Raw genomic sequence first — 17493 nt, 5'->3', positions numbered from 1 at the left:
ATCTAATACTCTTTTATAATAAACACTCAACAGACTGAGAATGGAATAAAACTTCCTCAACCTGACAAAAGGCATCCACGGAAAACCCGCAGCTAACGGCATACTCAGTGGTAGAAGACTGAACGTTTTCCCGAGATCAGAAACACAGGTTCTAGTCTACATTGTACTAGAGGTTCCAGCCAGGAAAATCAGACAAGAAAAAGAAATAAAAGAAATCTAGATTGGAAACAAAGAAGTAAAACTATCTCTGTTCCCAGATAACGTGGTCAAGTATATAGAAAATCCTGAGGAATTCACACACACACAAAACCAAACAAAAAAAAACTATTAGAACTAATTAACAAGTTCAGTAAGGTTTCAGCATACAATATCAATATACAAAAATCAACTGTACAGTAGTAATAAACAATGCAATATAGTAGCAATACAGTAGGAATGAACAGTTTGAAAATTAAGTAAACAACTACATTTCCATTAGCAACAAAAAGAATAAAATGCTACAAATAAATTGTGCTCTACACTGGAATTTGACACAACATTGTAAAATGATTATAACTCAATAAAAAATATTAAAAAAAAGAGTTCATGTGAAAAATAAAATAAATGAAGCAGAAAAGTTAAAAAACAAACAAATAATACTACAAATAAAGTTAACAAAAGAGGTGCAAGATTTGTACAATGAAAACTGTGAAATATTGTTGAAATAAAGTAAAGAAAACCTAAATATATTGAAAGATTCCCCAGGTTTATGCATTGGGAGACTTTACATTCTTAAGATGGTGATACTCCCCAAACTGATTTACAGATTCAGTGCAACCCCTATCAAAATCCCAGCTGCCTTTTTAAAAGACATTTATAAGCTGATTCTGAAATTCACATGGAAAAGCAAGAGACTCAAAATAATTAACACAAGTTGAAAATTGGCAGACTCACATTTCCATATTTAAAAATACACTACAAATCTGTAGTAATCAAAAGAATGGTACTTGTATGAGGACAGACATATAGATCAATAATATAGGACTGACAATCGAGAAATAAACTTTATAAGAAGGGTCAATTCATTTTCAACAATGGGGCAGGATAACCCAATGGGGATAAAAAGGCATTTCCACAAAGGGCACTGGGGCCGACCAGTCACCCACGTGAAAAAGAGTGAAGTTGCACCCCGACATCACACACAAATAATTCAGAATGAACCACAGACATAAATGTACAAAGTTAAGCTATAAAACTTCACAACCTTCAGTGAGGAAATTGTTTCTCACATACAATGCTGAAATCATAAACAGCAAATGAAAAAAGAGATAAATTGAACCACTAAACTTTAAACCCCTGTACTTCCAAAGGCACCATCAAACAGTGAAAAAACAATCCATAGAATGGGAGAAAATTTTTGCAAATCAGGTATCTAGTAAGACACTTGCAAATATGTAAAAAGCTCAACAATAAGAAGGCAACCCAATTTAAAAATTGGTGAAGAATTTGAGGATCCAGATGAGATATTCAAATGGATAACGAGCACATGAAAAGACGCTGAACATCATTAGCCACAAGGGAAATGCAAATCAAAACCACAATGAAACGCTGCTTCACATACAATGGCTATGATCCAAAAGACAGGTAAAAACAAGTACTGGTGAGAATGTGGAAAAATCTGAGCTCCCATGTGTTGCTGGTGTGAATGTAAAATGGTGCAGCCATTCTGGAAAACAATTTGACAGTTCCTCCAAAAGTTAAACATGTAGTTACCATATGACCCCCAATTCTACTCCTGGGTATATATTCAAGAGAAATGAAAATATACATTCACACAAAAACTGGCACACAGATGTTTATAGCATTATTCAGAATAGTTCAAAGCTGAAAACAACCCTAATGTCCATCAGCTGATGATGAGGGGATACTAAACAAATAGGGTACATGCACACAATAAAGAAATACTGTTCTGAAACATGCTACCACGTGAGTCAACCTTGAAAACATTATCCTAGGTGAAAGGAGCCAGTCACACAAGACCACATATTGTAAAACTTCATTTATAAGAAATGTCCAGAATAGACAAATCCATAGAGGTGGAAAATAAATTTTAGGCTGCCTTGGGCTGTTAGAAGGGAAAGGAAAATAGAGTGAATGGTAATAGTTACAGACTTCTTTTCAGAATGATGAAAATATTCTAAAATTAGATAGTGATGGTGTTTGCACAACTCTGTAATATACTAAAGACTGCCGAATTGTGTATGCTAAAAGGGTAAATATTATGGTTTGTGAATTTACCCCAGTGAAACTTCGAACATAAATCAAAATAAAAATCTTAAGAATTCAGATTTCTCTTTCAGGAGAAAATCCTGGTGTCTTTTTCATTCAAAAATCTTGCTTCCATAGATCTGGTTTATGAGACATATGAAAACAAAGCCTGCTGGTCTCAGTGCTTGCAAGAGTACACCCAAAATATAAAATGAACATGTAAAATGGAAGTCTTAAATCCGTTTTTCAGATTTTTCTAAATTTCTTGTGTATGTTGCATGAAGTGATACAATTTGAAGTCAGCTGAATATTTTCTTTTATCTACATAAAATAAGTGCCATGTTGAAACAAAGAAGTTTGACATTTCCCACCTGATTACCACACATCAGTCAAACTCCCTAATGCTAATCACTTTTGACTAGCTCTTTATAAAAGATACCGGCACTTTACGTTTCTGAGCACTTCAAAATTTGCAAAGCTCATATCAACTGAAAGTAAGTGTCAGCTTGTGATGTTACATATCCAACAAGAGAACAATTATGTATCCTTACTGAGGAATTTGTAGGTTTCCACAGGGGCATAGAATACATTGACTCAAGTGAAAATTATTCACAATACAATGAAGTCTTGGAATGTTTCCCAAAAAAAAGAGTCTAGAGGTGGGAATGGTCGTGAGGACTGGAAGCTTTTGAAGGTTTTGAGGGAGTCTTTTGTTTCTATGAGAGTTTCTTTTAAACTTCCTTATTAGTAAGGTTAAAAGAGCACCTATTCTGTTTATTAGGAAGGCTTGTTTGTTTTAAAAATCAGTTGGAAAATAACTGTCTTGGGAAAACTACGATTGACCTTTTTTTTAGATCTAGTACGTTAAGGGTAAATTCATCTCAGTCTTTTATACTATCATTAACAACAATAAGAGTAAATAAGAGTAAATTGGTTTCTGGCGTTTATACTGTACTTAATAATACAAAAGCAAAAAGATTAATTTATACCAAATTTCACAAAAAGGAAACTTAAAAAAAAACCTGATCAAGAGAGAGGAGGTAGGGCTAAATTTCATTCCTAATTTCTGTAATTAGGTTGAAATGGCAGAAGGGAGAAAGAGGAAAAAGTCAAATTCTTGAATTCTATTCCATGTTGAGGACAGACTCCACATGAACAAAACCCAATAAGCGTGTTTAATATCTTAGGTTCACCTGCAGATTTCATAAGGAGACTATTACAAACACAGCATCAGAGAGATGTAACTTCTTCCAAAATAGAGGAACCCAGCCAACTCCACAAGAGTGTGAGACAGAAGGAAGATCGTCAAAATGCTTAGAGCAATGAAACCGTGTGTTTATTAACATCCCCAGCATAGAGGACGGGCTTTTGGCTTATTCTTCTAAGATACAAAAATGTAAAGATTTAAAGGTAGAAGGAGGCAACTGCCTGTGATATAAACATAAAAGCAACTTCAAAATAGCTTAAAAAATTATACTTAATATTTTGTCATCTAGAAAGTATTGCATAATTACTAGTTTTGTTAGTGTTAAATATTTTGTAACCTAAAGTAAACATCAAAAAATATATTTGTTCTGTTTCTTCCTTTCTGATTTTGTTCTTCTGTGTAAGTTACAATTTTCTGCTAACATACACTTATTTCAGCATCTTAAATTTTTTTTTTATTTTCTCCTCCAATCTTAATAATTTTTAGATGTCCTTATGTATTAAGTAAAATGAAAACCTACCATGGAATAACAAAATGTTACAATAGATAATTTCTTCAATAAAGATGATAATGATAAATATACAGAGCAATATAAAAACCATTTGGTAAATGAAGATGGTAACTTTAACCAATGAAATCCTCTGTCCGTATTACTAACTAAATATTATTTTTAGTTTAAGCCTCAATGGGAAACATTTCTGATTAACTGGACTGGAAAATATTTAAAGATCATTTTACCCAGATCACCGTCTTCTCATTTAGAAATATCCTAAATTTCTATTATCAACTCTATGAAACTATGCCAATCTCTCATTACCCTCAAAGACCACCATCCTCCCACCAGAACAGAACAGAACATATAGCTCACAGAACATGCTGTGGACAATGTCTGCGCTCCTTCAAAATGTATACATTGGAATCCTAATCCACAAGGTGATGGTATTAGGAGGTGGGGCCTTTGGGAAGTGATCAGTTCATGTGCACAGAGCCCTCCTGAGCGGGACTGGCGTCCTCATAAAAGAGGCCCCAGAAAGATCCTTCACTCCTTCCACCATGTGAGGCTACAGTGAAAAGACAGCCATCTAGGAGGTAGGCCCTCACCAGACACCAAATCTGCTGGCACCATGATCTTGGACTCCCTAGCCTGCAAAGCTGTGAGAAGTAAATGTTGGTTGTTTATAGACCACCCACTCTATGGGATTTTTGTTATCAAAGCCTGAACAAACTATACTGCATATTTTATCAAAAGGGAAACAAGATAAAGACATTTGATTAAAACTCTAGGGGAAAAAAGAAATGGTTGATTTCTTTCTTGACATGAAGAAAATATTTTTAAAACAAAGCATCAGATAATCACACAAAGGTAAGTCGGACCAAGATGGCAGAGTAGGAGGATGTGGTGCTTACCTCCCCCTACAAACATATCAAAAATACATCTACATGTGAAACAACTCACAGAAAACTAACTGGAAACTGGCAGAACTCCTATACAACCAATGCTGCAAGAAAGATTCCCACGTAACTGGGTAGGATGGAAAAAATGCACAGGGTCAGAACCTCCACCCCTGGGAGGGACCTTTGAGGAAGAGAATGTCCACACCAGTGGATCCTCAGCCTGGGGAGTAAGCAGGCTGTCTCACAATCTGGGCATCCCAGTCCTAGGGTCCTACCTGGAGGAGACAAGCCCCCTTGGCTGCTGGGAGAACCATAGGGACAGACAGAAGGGCTACAGAAGCCTAGACTCTACTCGCAAAGGGTGAGCAGGTGCTGGCTTGTGAGAGCTTCATACTGGCAGATACTACCACGTCACGTTCCCCAATCCAAGTGGGACAAACACCCTGGCCCTGCCCCCTCCACACCACGTCTTGGCACTGGATCTGATGCAGACAGGCCCTAAGAGAAGACTTGATCTAGAGATGCAGAGGAGGGTGGTGGTCTAGAGCATGGTCCAGGTGTGGCAGCAGCAGCAATGTTGGTGCTAACTCAACCTGCACCACAGAAGCCGCCAGATCTTTGACAGCAGTGCAGCCTTTCAGCTCCGCCAGCCACAATGCCCCAACTCCCAGTCCCAGCTTTCCCAGTGAAAGCTCTGGCCCCACCCACTCTACACAACAGCCTCACACTAGATCTGAGATGACCATAAAAGGGGAAGGGGCACAACCTTGGGCTGCATCTGAGTGGAGCTTCAGATGCCTACACAGGCAATGCATCAGGTCTCTGTGAGTGCACAAGCCCCATGTGCTTCAGTACACCCCTCCTTTGGGGCAAAACACACACTCAAAGGGAACAGAGCTTGCTCAAGCCCAACTCTCAGGCTTCTGCTCCAGCAGTTGGGGAGCAGACCCCGCTCCTGACAAGACAGCAACAGCCAAGGAACAGAGAGGAAGTCCCTCCCCACATGCTGTGCAGGCTTTAGATCCTCCAACACCAACCATACCCCCTATCAAGGAGATAGCAGCCAGCACACCTGTTCACATCAAAACCAGCCATCACACCAAAGACACTGGACAAACACAGTCTACACGGGGACACTCCTACATAAAACACCACTTCAAGACCACAATAGATAACTTTTTCTCCTAAATTCACAGAGACAGAGAAAGTTAAGTAAAATGAAAAGGCAAAGGAACTACTCCAAATTAAAAGAGCAAGAGAAAACACCTGAAAGCCTAAACAATGAAACAGAGATCATCGGTCTACCAGGCACTGAATTCAAAATGGAAGTAATAAAAATGCTTACTGAATTAAGAAAGATTATCACAGATTATTGTAACAAGGAACTAGAAACTATAAAGATGACCCAACCAAAAATAGATAATTCAATTTCTGAGATAAAAAGCACTCTAGAAGCAATGAATAGTCAACTAAATGACACAGAAGAACAAATAAGTGATCTGGAAGACAGAATAATTGAAATCATCCAATCAGAACAGCAGGCAGAAAAACAAATTGAAAAAAAAAAAAAAGAAAAGAAAGCAACATACAAGATCCATGAGATAATATAAAATGTGCCAACTGCACATAATAGGGGTTCCAGAAGGAGAAGAGAGAGAGAAGGGGATCAAAAGTGTATTTGAAGAAATTATGGCTGAAAACCTCCCCAAACCTAAAAAAGGAAACAGAAATAAAGGTACAGGAAGCACAGAGGGCCCAAATAAGATGAACCCAACAGACCCACACCAAGACATATCATAAACAAAACAGCAGAAGTTAAAGATAAAGAGACAATTTTAAAAGCAGCAAGAGAAAAACTAAGTGTCATTTATAAGGGAACCCTCATAAGGCAATCAGCTTATTTCTCTGCAGAAACTTTGCAAGCAAGAAAGGAGTGGCATGATATATTCAAAGTCCTGAAAGGAAAAAATCTTCAACCCAGGATATTCTACACAGCAAGATCATCATTTAGAAGAGGAGAAATAAAAAAAAATTTCTCAGACAAGCAAAAACTAAAAAAATTCAACAATACTGAATCTATCTTAAAAGAAATGTTGAGGGGTCTTCTCTAAATGGAAAAGAAGCAAGAATATATAGGAAAGGGAAAATCCTAATAGGAAATGCAAATATATACTAAGGACTGAAGATCACTTAAATAAACCAGTACCCAGATTGTAAAAGCAACTATAACTACAATGAGCAGTAAAAGAGATAAGCATAATGATGTAAAACAGGACATCAAAAACACAAAATGTAGTGTAGAGGAGAGGAATAAAAACTGTAGATCATTTAGAACGTGTCTGAACTTAAATGATGATGAGTTTAAAGCAAGTATAGTTAGGAGTCAACATACATGAACCACATGGTAACCACAAATCAAAAACCTACAGTAGATGTACAAAAACAAAAAGGAAAGGAACTCCAGCACACTACAAAACAAAATCATCAAACCACAACAGGAAAAGCAAAAAGAAAAAGAAATGAACAAAGAAGGACTACAAAAACAACTGGAAAACAAGGAATAAAATGGAATTAAGTGGGTACCTATAAATAACCACTTTAAACGTAGTGGTCTAAATGCTCCAATAAAAAGACATGGAGTGGCTGATTGGATTAAAAAACAAGAACCATCAATATGTTGCCTCAAAAGGGATTCACTTCAGGGCAAAAGACACACACAAACTGAAAGCGAGAGGATGGAAAGACCTTTCATGCAAATGGAAATGACAAGAAAGCAAGGGTAGCAATATTTGTAACAGACAAAATTAGACTTTAAAACAAAAGCCATATTGAGTTGATTTTTGTATATGGTGTAAGGGAGTGTTCTAGCTTCACTGATTTTCATGCTGCTGTCCAGTTTTCCCAACACCATTTGCTGAAGAGACTGTCTTTATTCCATTGTATATTCTTGCCTCCTTTGTCGAAGATTAGTTGACCAAAAGTTTGTGGGTTCATTTCTGGGCTCTCTATTCTGTTCCATTGGTCTACATGTCTGTTTTTGTACCAATACCATGCTGTCTTGATGACTGTAGCTCTATAGTATTGTCTGAAGTCTGGGAGAGTTATTCCTCCAGCCTTTTTCTTTCTCTTCAGTAATGCTTTGGCAATTCTAGGTCTTTGATGGTTCCATATAAATTTTATTATGATTTGTTCTAGTTCTGTGAAATATGTCCTGGATAATTGGATAGGGATTGCATTAAGTCTGTAGATTGCCTTGGGCAGTGTGACCATTTTTTAAAGTCTTCTTTAATTTCCTTCATCAATGGTTTATAGTTTTCTGTGTATAATTCTTTCACCTCCTTGGTTAGATTTGTTCCTAGGTATTTTATTACTTTGGGTGCTATTTTAAAGGGGATTGTTTCTTTACTTTGTTTTTCTGTTGATTCATCGTTAATGTAAAGAAATGCAACTGATTTTTGAACGTTAATCTTGTAACCTGCTACCTTGCTGAATTCTTCAATCAGCTCTAGTAGCTTTTGTGTGGACCTTTTAGGGTTTTCTATATATAGTAACATGTCATTGGCATATAGTGACACTTTTACTTCTTATTTTCCAATTTGGATCCCTTTTATTTCTCTCTCTTGCCTGATTGCTGTGGCTAGGACTTCCAGGACTATGTTGAATAGGAGTGGTGATAGTGGGCATCCTTGTCTTGTCCCAGATTTTAGTGGGAAGCTTTTGAGTTTTTCACCGTTGAGTACTATGCTGGCTGTAGGTTTGTCATATATAGCTTTTATTATGTTGAGATATGTTCCCTCTATACCCACTTTGGCGAGAGTTTTTATCATAAACGGGTGTTGAATTTTATCAAATGCTTTTTCTGCATCAATTGAGATGATCATGTGGTTTTTGTCCTTTCTCTTGTTGATGTGATGTATTACATTGATTCATTTGCGTATGTTGAACCAGCCTTGTGTCCCTGGGATGAACCCCACTTGGTCATGATGTATAATCCTTTTTCTGTGTTGTTGGATTCTATTTGCTAAAATTTTGGTGAGGATTTTGGCATCTATGTTCATCAGTGACATTGGCCTGTAATTCTCTTTTTTTGTAGTGTCTTTGCCTGGTTTTGGTATCAGGGTGATGGTGGCTTCATAGAATGAGTTTGGGAGTAGTCCCTCCTTTTCAATCGTCTGGAAGAGTTTGAGAAGGACTGGTATAAGTTCTTCTTTGTATGTTTGGTAGAAATCCCCAGTGAAGCCGTCCAGTCCTGGACTTTTATTTGTAGGGAGGTTTTTAATTGCTATTTCTATTTCCTTTCTAGTGAATGGATCAAAGACTTAAACATAAGACAAGATACAATAAACCTCCCAGAAGAAAACATAGGCAAAACATTATCTGACATACATTTCAAAAATTTTCTCCTAGAAGAAATAAAAGCAAGAATAAAAAAATGGGACCTAATGAAACTTATAAGCTTCTGCACAGCAAAGGAAACCAGAAGTAAAACAAGAAGACAACCTACAGAATGGGAGAAAAATTTTTGCAAATGAAACCGACAAAGGCTTGATCTCCAGAATATATAAGCAGCTCATACGACTCAATAAGAAAAAAACAAACAACCCAATCCAAAAATGGGCAGAAGACCTAAACAAGCAGTTCTCCAAGGAAGACATACAAATGATCAAAAGGCACATGAAAAAATGCTCAATATCACTAATTATCAGAGAAATGCAAATCAAAACTACAATGAGGTATCACCTCACACCAGTCAGAATGGCCGTCATTCAAAAATCCACAAATGACAAATGCTAGAGAGGCTGTAAAGAAAGAGGAACGCTCCTACACTGCTGGTGGGAAAGCAGTTTGTGCAGCCACTATGGAAAACAGTGTGGAGATTCCTCAAAAGACTAGGAATAGACTTACCGTATGACCCAGTAATCCCACTCCTGGGCATATCTCCAGAAGGAACCCTACTTCAGGATGACACCTCCACCCCAATGTTCATAGCAGCACTATTTACAATAGCCAAAACATGGAAACAGCCTAAATGTCCATCAACAGGTGACTGGATAAAGAAGATGTGGTATATTTATACAATGGAATACTACTCAGCCATAAAAACCAACAACATAATGCCATTTGCAGCAACATGGATGCTCCTGGAGAATGTCATTCTAAGTGGAGTAAGCCAGAAAGAGAAAGAAAAATTCCATATGAGATCGCTCATATGTGGAATCTAAAAAACAAAAACTAAAACAAACAAACAAACAAAAACAAAGCATAAATACAGGACAGAAATAAACTCATAGACAGAGAATACAGACTTGTGGTTGCCAGGGGGGTGGAGGGTGGGAAGGGATAGACTGGGATTTCAAAATTGTAGAATAGATAAACAAGATTACACTGTATAGCACAGGGAAATATACACAAAATGTTATGATAACTCACAGAGAAAAAAATGTGACAATGAGTGTGTATATGTCCATGAATGACTGAAAAATTGTGCTGAACACTGGAATTTGACACAACATTGTAAAATGATTGTAAATCAATAAAAAATGTTAAAAAAAAAAAGCCATAAAGGAAGTCAAAGAAGGTCATTATATAATGATAAAGGGATCAACACAAGAAGAGGATATTACACTTGTTAACATATATACACCCAATACAGGAGCATCTAAATATATAAAGCAAATACTAACAGACATAAAGGGAGAAATTGACAATAATACAATAATAGTAGGAGACTTTAACACCCTACTGACAGATTGTCGAGACAGAAAAATCAATAAAGCATGAGAGGTTATAAATGACAAAGTAGATTCACTGGACTTAATTGATACCTACAGGACACTACACTAACCCCAAAAAACAGAATGCACATTGTCTTGAAGTGTGCAAAGAATGTTCTCCAGGATAGACCACATACTGGGTCACAAAACAAGCCTCAACAAATGTAAAACAATAGAAACTATATCAAGCATCTTTTCCAACCACAAAAATATGAAAGCAAAAATCAACTACAGAAAGAAAAACAGGAAAAGAACAAACATTGGAAACTAAAAAATATGCTACTAAAAAAACAATGTGTCAACAATGTCAATACTACTGAAATCAATCAGCAGATTCAATGCAATCCCTATCAAAATTCCAATGATTTTTTTCCAGAAATAGAAAAACTCATCCTAAAATTTATACAGCATGTCAATGAGCCTGAATAGCCAAAACAGTCTTGAAAAAAAAAGATCAAAGCTGAAGGATTCATGCTTTCTGATTTCAAAACTTACTGCAAAGCTACCACAATCAAAACAGTGTTATGCTTACATAAAGATAACATACAGACCAATGAAATGGAGAGCCCAGAAATAAACTCTTGCATATATGGGGTTTTAGACATGTGTAAAGACCATTCATTGGGGAAAGGGGAGACTTTTCAATAAATGATGCTGGGAAAATTGGATATCCACATGCAAAGGAATAAAGTTAGACCCTTATCTAACATCATATGCAAAAATTAACTCAACATGGATCAAAGATTTAAGCTATAAAACTCTCAACAGAAAACATAGGGTAAAAGCTTCTTGACATTGGATTTGGCAATGATTTCTTGGATCTGACACCAAAGGTATAAACAACAACAACCAAAAAAAGACAAATTAGACTTCAGGAATATTAGAAAATTTTATGCATCAAAAGACAATATCAACAGGTAAAAAGACAATACACAGAGTGGGAGAAATGTTTACAAATCATATCTTTGATAAGAGATTAATATCCAGAATAAATAGAGAACTCTGAAAACTCAAGTACAAAAAAACCAAACAACCCAATTCAAAAATGGGCAAAGGGCTTCAACAAATATTTCAATAATGAAGATATTCAAATGGCCAATAAGCACATAAAAAAGATGCTCAACATCACTAATTATTATGGAAATGCACATCAAAACTACAGTGAAATACCACCTCCCACCCATTAGGATGTCTATCATCAAAAAGCAGAAAATAGTAAGCATTGGTCAGGATGTGGAGAAATTGGAACACTTGTGTGCTGTTGGTGGGAATGTAAAATGGTACAGTCTCTTTGAAAAATAGTACGATTGTTCTCCCAAAAAATTAAGAATAGAATTACCATATTATCTGGCAATTCCACTTTGGGGCATATTCCCAAATAATTAGAAGCAGGGCCTCAAAGAGATACTTGTACACCTGTGTTCATAGCACTGTTAGCCACAATAGCTAAAATGTGTTAGCAACTTAAGGGATAAACAAAGATAGACAAAATGTGGTGTATATATACAACAGAATATTACTCAGCTTTAAAAAGGAATGAAATTCTGACATATGCTACAACATGAATATTGAGGGCATTATACTAAGTGAAGTAAGGCAGTCAAAAAAGACAAATACAGTATAATTCCACTTATATGAGGTACTGAGAGTAGTCAAAATCACAGAGGCAGAAAGTAGAATGGTGGTTTCCAGGGGCTGGGAGAAGGGGACAGTAGTGAGTAATTGTTTAATGGGTACAGAGTTTCAGTTTAATAAGATGAAAAGAATTATGGAGATGGGTGATTCTGATGACTGTACAAGATTATGAGTGTATTTAATACCACTGAATTGTACACTTAAAATGGTTAAGAAGGTAAATTTTAGGTTACTTGTATTTTTAAAAGCATTACATACATAAATTAAAATGAAATCCAATATTGTGTAAACTGTGGGGGAAAGTATATCCCATCCTGTGGGTACTGTAAATTAGTTCGATGTTTCTAGAGTGTGATCTCCCAGCATGTAGCAAGAACTATAAAAATTCTTACTCTGTTCAGTTATTCTGCTTTGGAGAACAAATTTCTTGGCAATATTATACAAAAAACAAAAACAAAAAACCCAACCCAATTTATACTAAGATGTTCCCTGCATCTCTGTGTATAAATGTGAAAATTTAGAAACAGTTCAGCAGAGGAACTTCAGGAGAAGGCAGCAGGAAAATGAAAGACTTGTATAATAAAGAAATGGCCAAAAGCAATACACGGAAACATGTAGATAAAATAATGCCAAGTTAAATAAAAGTATGTGCATGATAAAGATAGAATATGAATTTGGAGTGATGTAAATTGAGGTAACAGTCACTTGATTCTTTGAGAAACGAGTCATCCTGTTAGACTGAAAACATATCAACTGCAGCATCATCAATAAACGGAATTAAATTCTTAGAAGTCTGTGCCACAGTCTGCGAAGTAACCTGGAAGCAAAGCCTGAAGCTTTCACAGCAGCAATTTGAATCCTTGAAATTCTAGGTCACCGGCATTTGAGTACCTGTGGCAGATTAATAGAAAAATATCTGTCGAAATTTTCTTTTCTTCCATCAATTACATGAAATGCTTGCAGCTGAATCTTGCTGCAGTGCTGGTCCATCGATGTGCCATCTAGGCTCAGGATTACAAAGCTAATGTTTTCTTGATGTCAATCGCATTTTGTGTTCAAGGACTCTTCCTGTACATCTGGCAGTGTTTTAACTGCTTATTGGCTTTTGTGTACATCTTCTCAGCCTCTGAGTCAACAGGTATGTATTTTCAGTCTTTGAATCTTTAGAAAAGTCACATATAAGATCTCTGTCCCACAATGATATAGAGGGCTGCAGAATTAATTCTGAAAAGACCGCTGGCACACATAGGAAATCAGCGCTCAGTCATTTCAAAGGAGGAAAATAATGTCTGCAAACAGCATCTGTGCATCATTATCAGTAAATTTGCTTAAATAATACATTTTGATAAAATAAAAATGGATGTCCTACCCTTTGATTTAAAATTTTCCTCCCTTCGGCCTTTTTTAAAGCTTTGCTTTGGTATCAGCCTCCCCCCGCCCCCCTTATTTTAGGCACCATGAACAGACATTTACTCAAATAAGCACTGGAGCTTTGAACCCTACAGACTTAAGGAGAGGTGATATTCTTGTTCCATGGACCCCTAAAACATAAACTTTTCTCTCAAAGTCACAAATGCCACAAAGAGAAGTTAAACTCTCTAGCAGAGCAGTCCATGGAACATTCCAAAGAAATAAATGGTAACAATAGCTGGCAGTTTCTGAGTATTTGTTAAGGGGGTGCAGTATTCTGAGTGTTTCACATGCATTATTCCATTTACCAGTCACTACACCCTGTGAAGTAAGGACTCTTACTGTCCCTACTTCACAGACGAGGATATTGACACCCTGAGATACTGAGCCCATGGTCTCACAGCTGGAAGCTGCCAAGCTGAGAACCCTGGCGGTCTGTCTCAAGTCCACCCTCTCAAACTGTACGGAGTCTTATATTACCACACACCACGCTGGTAACGACGATGATAATTTTGATGATGATGATTACTGCTCAACAGCAATAATCACTACCTATTGAATATTAAGACATACACAGGACTGAGCAATTTTATACATCACCTTATTTAATCTGCATCTCAGTTCTGAAGTATGTGCTCATATATCCATTTCTGAAGCGAACTGACAAACACAGAGTTCATGAAAAGCTCAAGTGCTCTGGGTGAGAAATAGTGAACTCTGAGACCAAGTTTGTATTCTGCCAGATTTGAGGGAACCTATCCAAGCCATACAGCACCTTTTCATCTTTTATATTCCTTCTGATGGGCAGACTGAAAGAGATCATACGTTGTGATGGAAAGCCCTGGCACTGGGCCTGACTGATAACATGTGGCTTATAAATGGTACTTATCGCTGACCATATACTGCATATGCTTCTATATTAAAGTATCACAGGTCGTTGCATTTATTTACATATTTTATACCCATTATATATTTTCTCTCTTCTAGACAATCAGCTCCATGAGAACGAAGACATGATCTTTTTTGCTTTGGGGTACCCAGTGTTACAGCACAATCTTTGGTCCAAAATACTTGCTCAGAAAACAATTATTGCATTTTACTAACCTGTGGCCTCTGACACCAACTTTCTCTCATCATAGTATCACTTCCTTGAACTTTATTTTCAGTTTTCCCCGGGCAACATTACTATTTATTGATCATGAACCTGTGTTAGAATCACATAGAGGACTTGTTAAAACATAAATTGCTGGGCCCAACATCCAGAATTTCTGATTCAGTGGATGCAGAGCGGGACCAGGGCATATGCATTTCTGACAAATTCCCAGGTGATGGGGATACTGTTGGTCCTGAGTGTTGGAGAGTTCAAACCTTCAATGGAAGAAAGGGTTCATTCAATGATAGGACCTTGTCAATGGAAAAAGTGTCTTTTCAACAGAATATTCATTTCCAGAGAGTCTATCACAAGTATACACAAGTACATATACCAGACAGTAACAGATGTGCTGTGAAAGAATCAGTCTTTCTTCTCATCGAACTGACATTTGTTTGGAGAAATATTAGTTTCATGCAAATTGTGACTAGAGTTATGGACTTAATGGATACAGTAACAAATCTACTCCAATTCACATAACAAAAGACTCTTATTCCTCCAGAGCTGTCACTGTGGGAGGCTAGCTGCACAGTCATTGCAGTAATTGCCCATTGCTCTAAACATTTTTGGACCTCTTTCCTCTAAAATTGCCTTGAGAGCACTTGGCAGCCGTCCAAATGGTCTAAATGGAGGGAAATTTTGGTGTTTTCGGTATTTTAACTTTCTGATTGGGGGTATTTAAAATTTTGATTTTTTTTGAAATAGCCAAAATATTATGGAATAATATTATGAACAAAATGAATAAATGTCACAAAATAATGAAACTACTGCTTTATGTGTGGCTAATTAATTGGCTCTAAAAATAGTTTCAAAAGAGAAGTATCAGAAATATTTGCATCAATGGCACCTATATTAGAATATGTGTTCAGACTTAGAGGGTATTTACACAATAATGCTGGATTAGATGTATATACCCTAGTGTATTTGTTTTAAATGATTTATTCCAATAGTATTTATTTTTTAAAATGACAACTCAAAAGCTTAGTAATAATAAAATTGTGGTATATATTATGGTGTTCAATTTCAGTGTAGGTTCTCCTTCAGTTCTGAAGGACAACCTTGCTGGGTAGAATAGTCCTGGTTGACAGGTTTCTCTTATCAAATTTTGAATATATTATGCTATTCCTTTCCAGTCTGAAAAGTTTCTGCTGAAAAATTTGCCTTTAGTCTTATGGGGGCTTCCCTTGTACCTAACAAGCTGTTTTTCTCCTGCTCCCTTTAAGATTTTTTGTCTTTAACTTTTGACACTGTGATTATAATGTGTCCCAGCGTGGGTCTCTTTACGTCTTCCTCTACCGAGCAGCTCTCTGGGATTGCGAGATCTGGATGTCTGCTTCTTTCCCCAGGTTAGGGAAGTTTCCAGCCATTATTTGTTTAAATAAGCTTTCTGCCCTCTTCTCTCTTTCCTCTCTTTCTGGAACCACTATAATGCACATATTGGCCCTCTGGATAATGCCCCATAAGTCCTTTAAGCTATCATCACTCTTTTTCATTTGTTGCTCTGAGTGGATAAATTCCACTGAGCTGTCTTCAGGTTCACTGATCCTTTTTTCTGCTTGACCTTGTCTGCTACTGAACCCCTCTTAGAAATGTTTAGTGCCGTTATTGCATTCTTCAGCTCTGTGATTTCTGTTTGTTATTTTGTTATATTTTCTATCTCTTTGTTGAAAATCTCACCTTACTCATGCATTGTTCTCCAGACCCCAGTGAGTATCTTCACAACCATTGCTTTCAGCTCCTTATTAGGTGTATCACTTACCTCCATTTCACTGAGGTTTGTTTCTGGTGTTAACTTGTTCTTTTACTTGGAACAACGATGTTTATTTTGTTCCTCTGTTTCTTCATTTTCCCTGGCTCTCATTGTAGGTGTCTGCACATCATATAAAACAACCACCTTTCCGAATCTTGAGGGAGTGGTCTCATGTAGGAGATGAACCTTATCATTTAGACCAGCCTGAGCTCTTGATTGTTACTCAAATCTTTGTTAAAAAAAAAAAAAGTCCAAATTGCCACCTTTGTTCATAGTGGCTCCCAGAAGTTAAGTATGTGCCAAGACTTTACAGTGTCCCAAAGGGAGGATCTCAGTCATCACCTGGATGCAGGCTGATTAAGATTCAGACCCTCACGCAGTAGCTGTTAAAGTACGCAAACAGGCTTTTTTTCCCAGGGTAAAACTGGTAGATGAGTGTTTCTGTCTGCTCTCTCTGCATTGGGTCCTGGTGGATCACTGGTTAAGAACTGTTTGTTTGTTTGCTACAATTCTTTGGGACTGGCGAAAACAAGCCCCACTGGACACCAGAACAAGGCAACCAAAGGATGTGTTCTTCGGGCAACAGCTGCTGCCAAGGTGCCAGACGTGCACAAGCTCCTTCCAGGGAGACACTGGCAACCTGGAGCAGGCCAGATGGAGAACATGGAGGTGGCATCCACTCACCTCACCAGTTTCTGGGGAGGACTGCAGTTAGCCTCTAGATGCGTGCTAAGTTAGAAGCCTGACCCTCAGGCAAGAGCATTAAAAATATGCAAATAGGACTCTTTCAGGGAAATACTGGGCAACAGGAATTTCTGTCTGCTGTTTCTGCACTAAGCTTAAGCTGGATAGCCAAAGTGAGTCCTCACAAGCCTGTTAAGAAGAGTTTTGGGGTCTTGTGGATGCAAGCCACATTGGCTTTCAG

General features: G+C 37.2%; 1 protein-coding gene across 7 annotated transcripts in view; it reads right to left on the bottom strand.

Moving 5' to 3' along the window:
- The window catches only part of CPQ (carboxypeptidase Q), a 390372-nt gene that overhangs the window by 214932 nt on the left and 157947 nt on the right, over positions 1–17493 (bottom strand). The gene's annotated exons all lie outside the window — the stretch shown is intronic.

The sequence above is a fragment of the Camelus bactrianus genome, chromosome 25, assembly GCF_048773025.1.
Source record: "Camelus bactrianus isolate YW-2024 breed Bactrian camel chromosome 25, ASM4877302v1, whole genome shotgun sequence".
Lineage (NCBI taxonomy): Eukaryota > Metazoa > Chordata > Mammalia > Artiodactyla > Camelidae > Camelus > Camelus bactrianus.
This window is presented reverse-complemented; position numbering and strand designations above follow the sequence as displayed.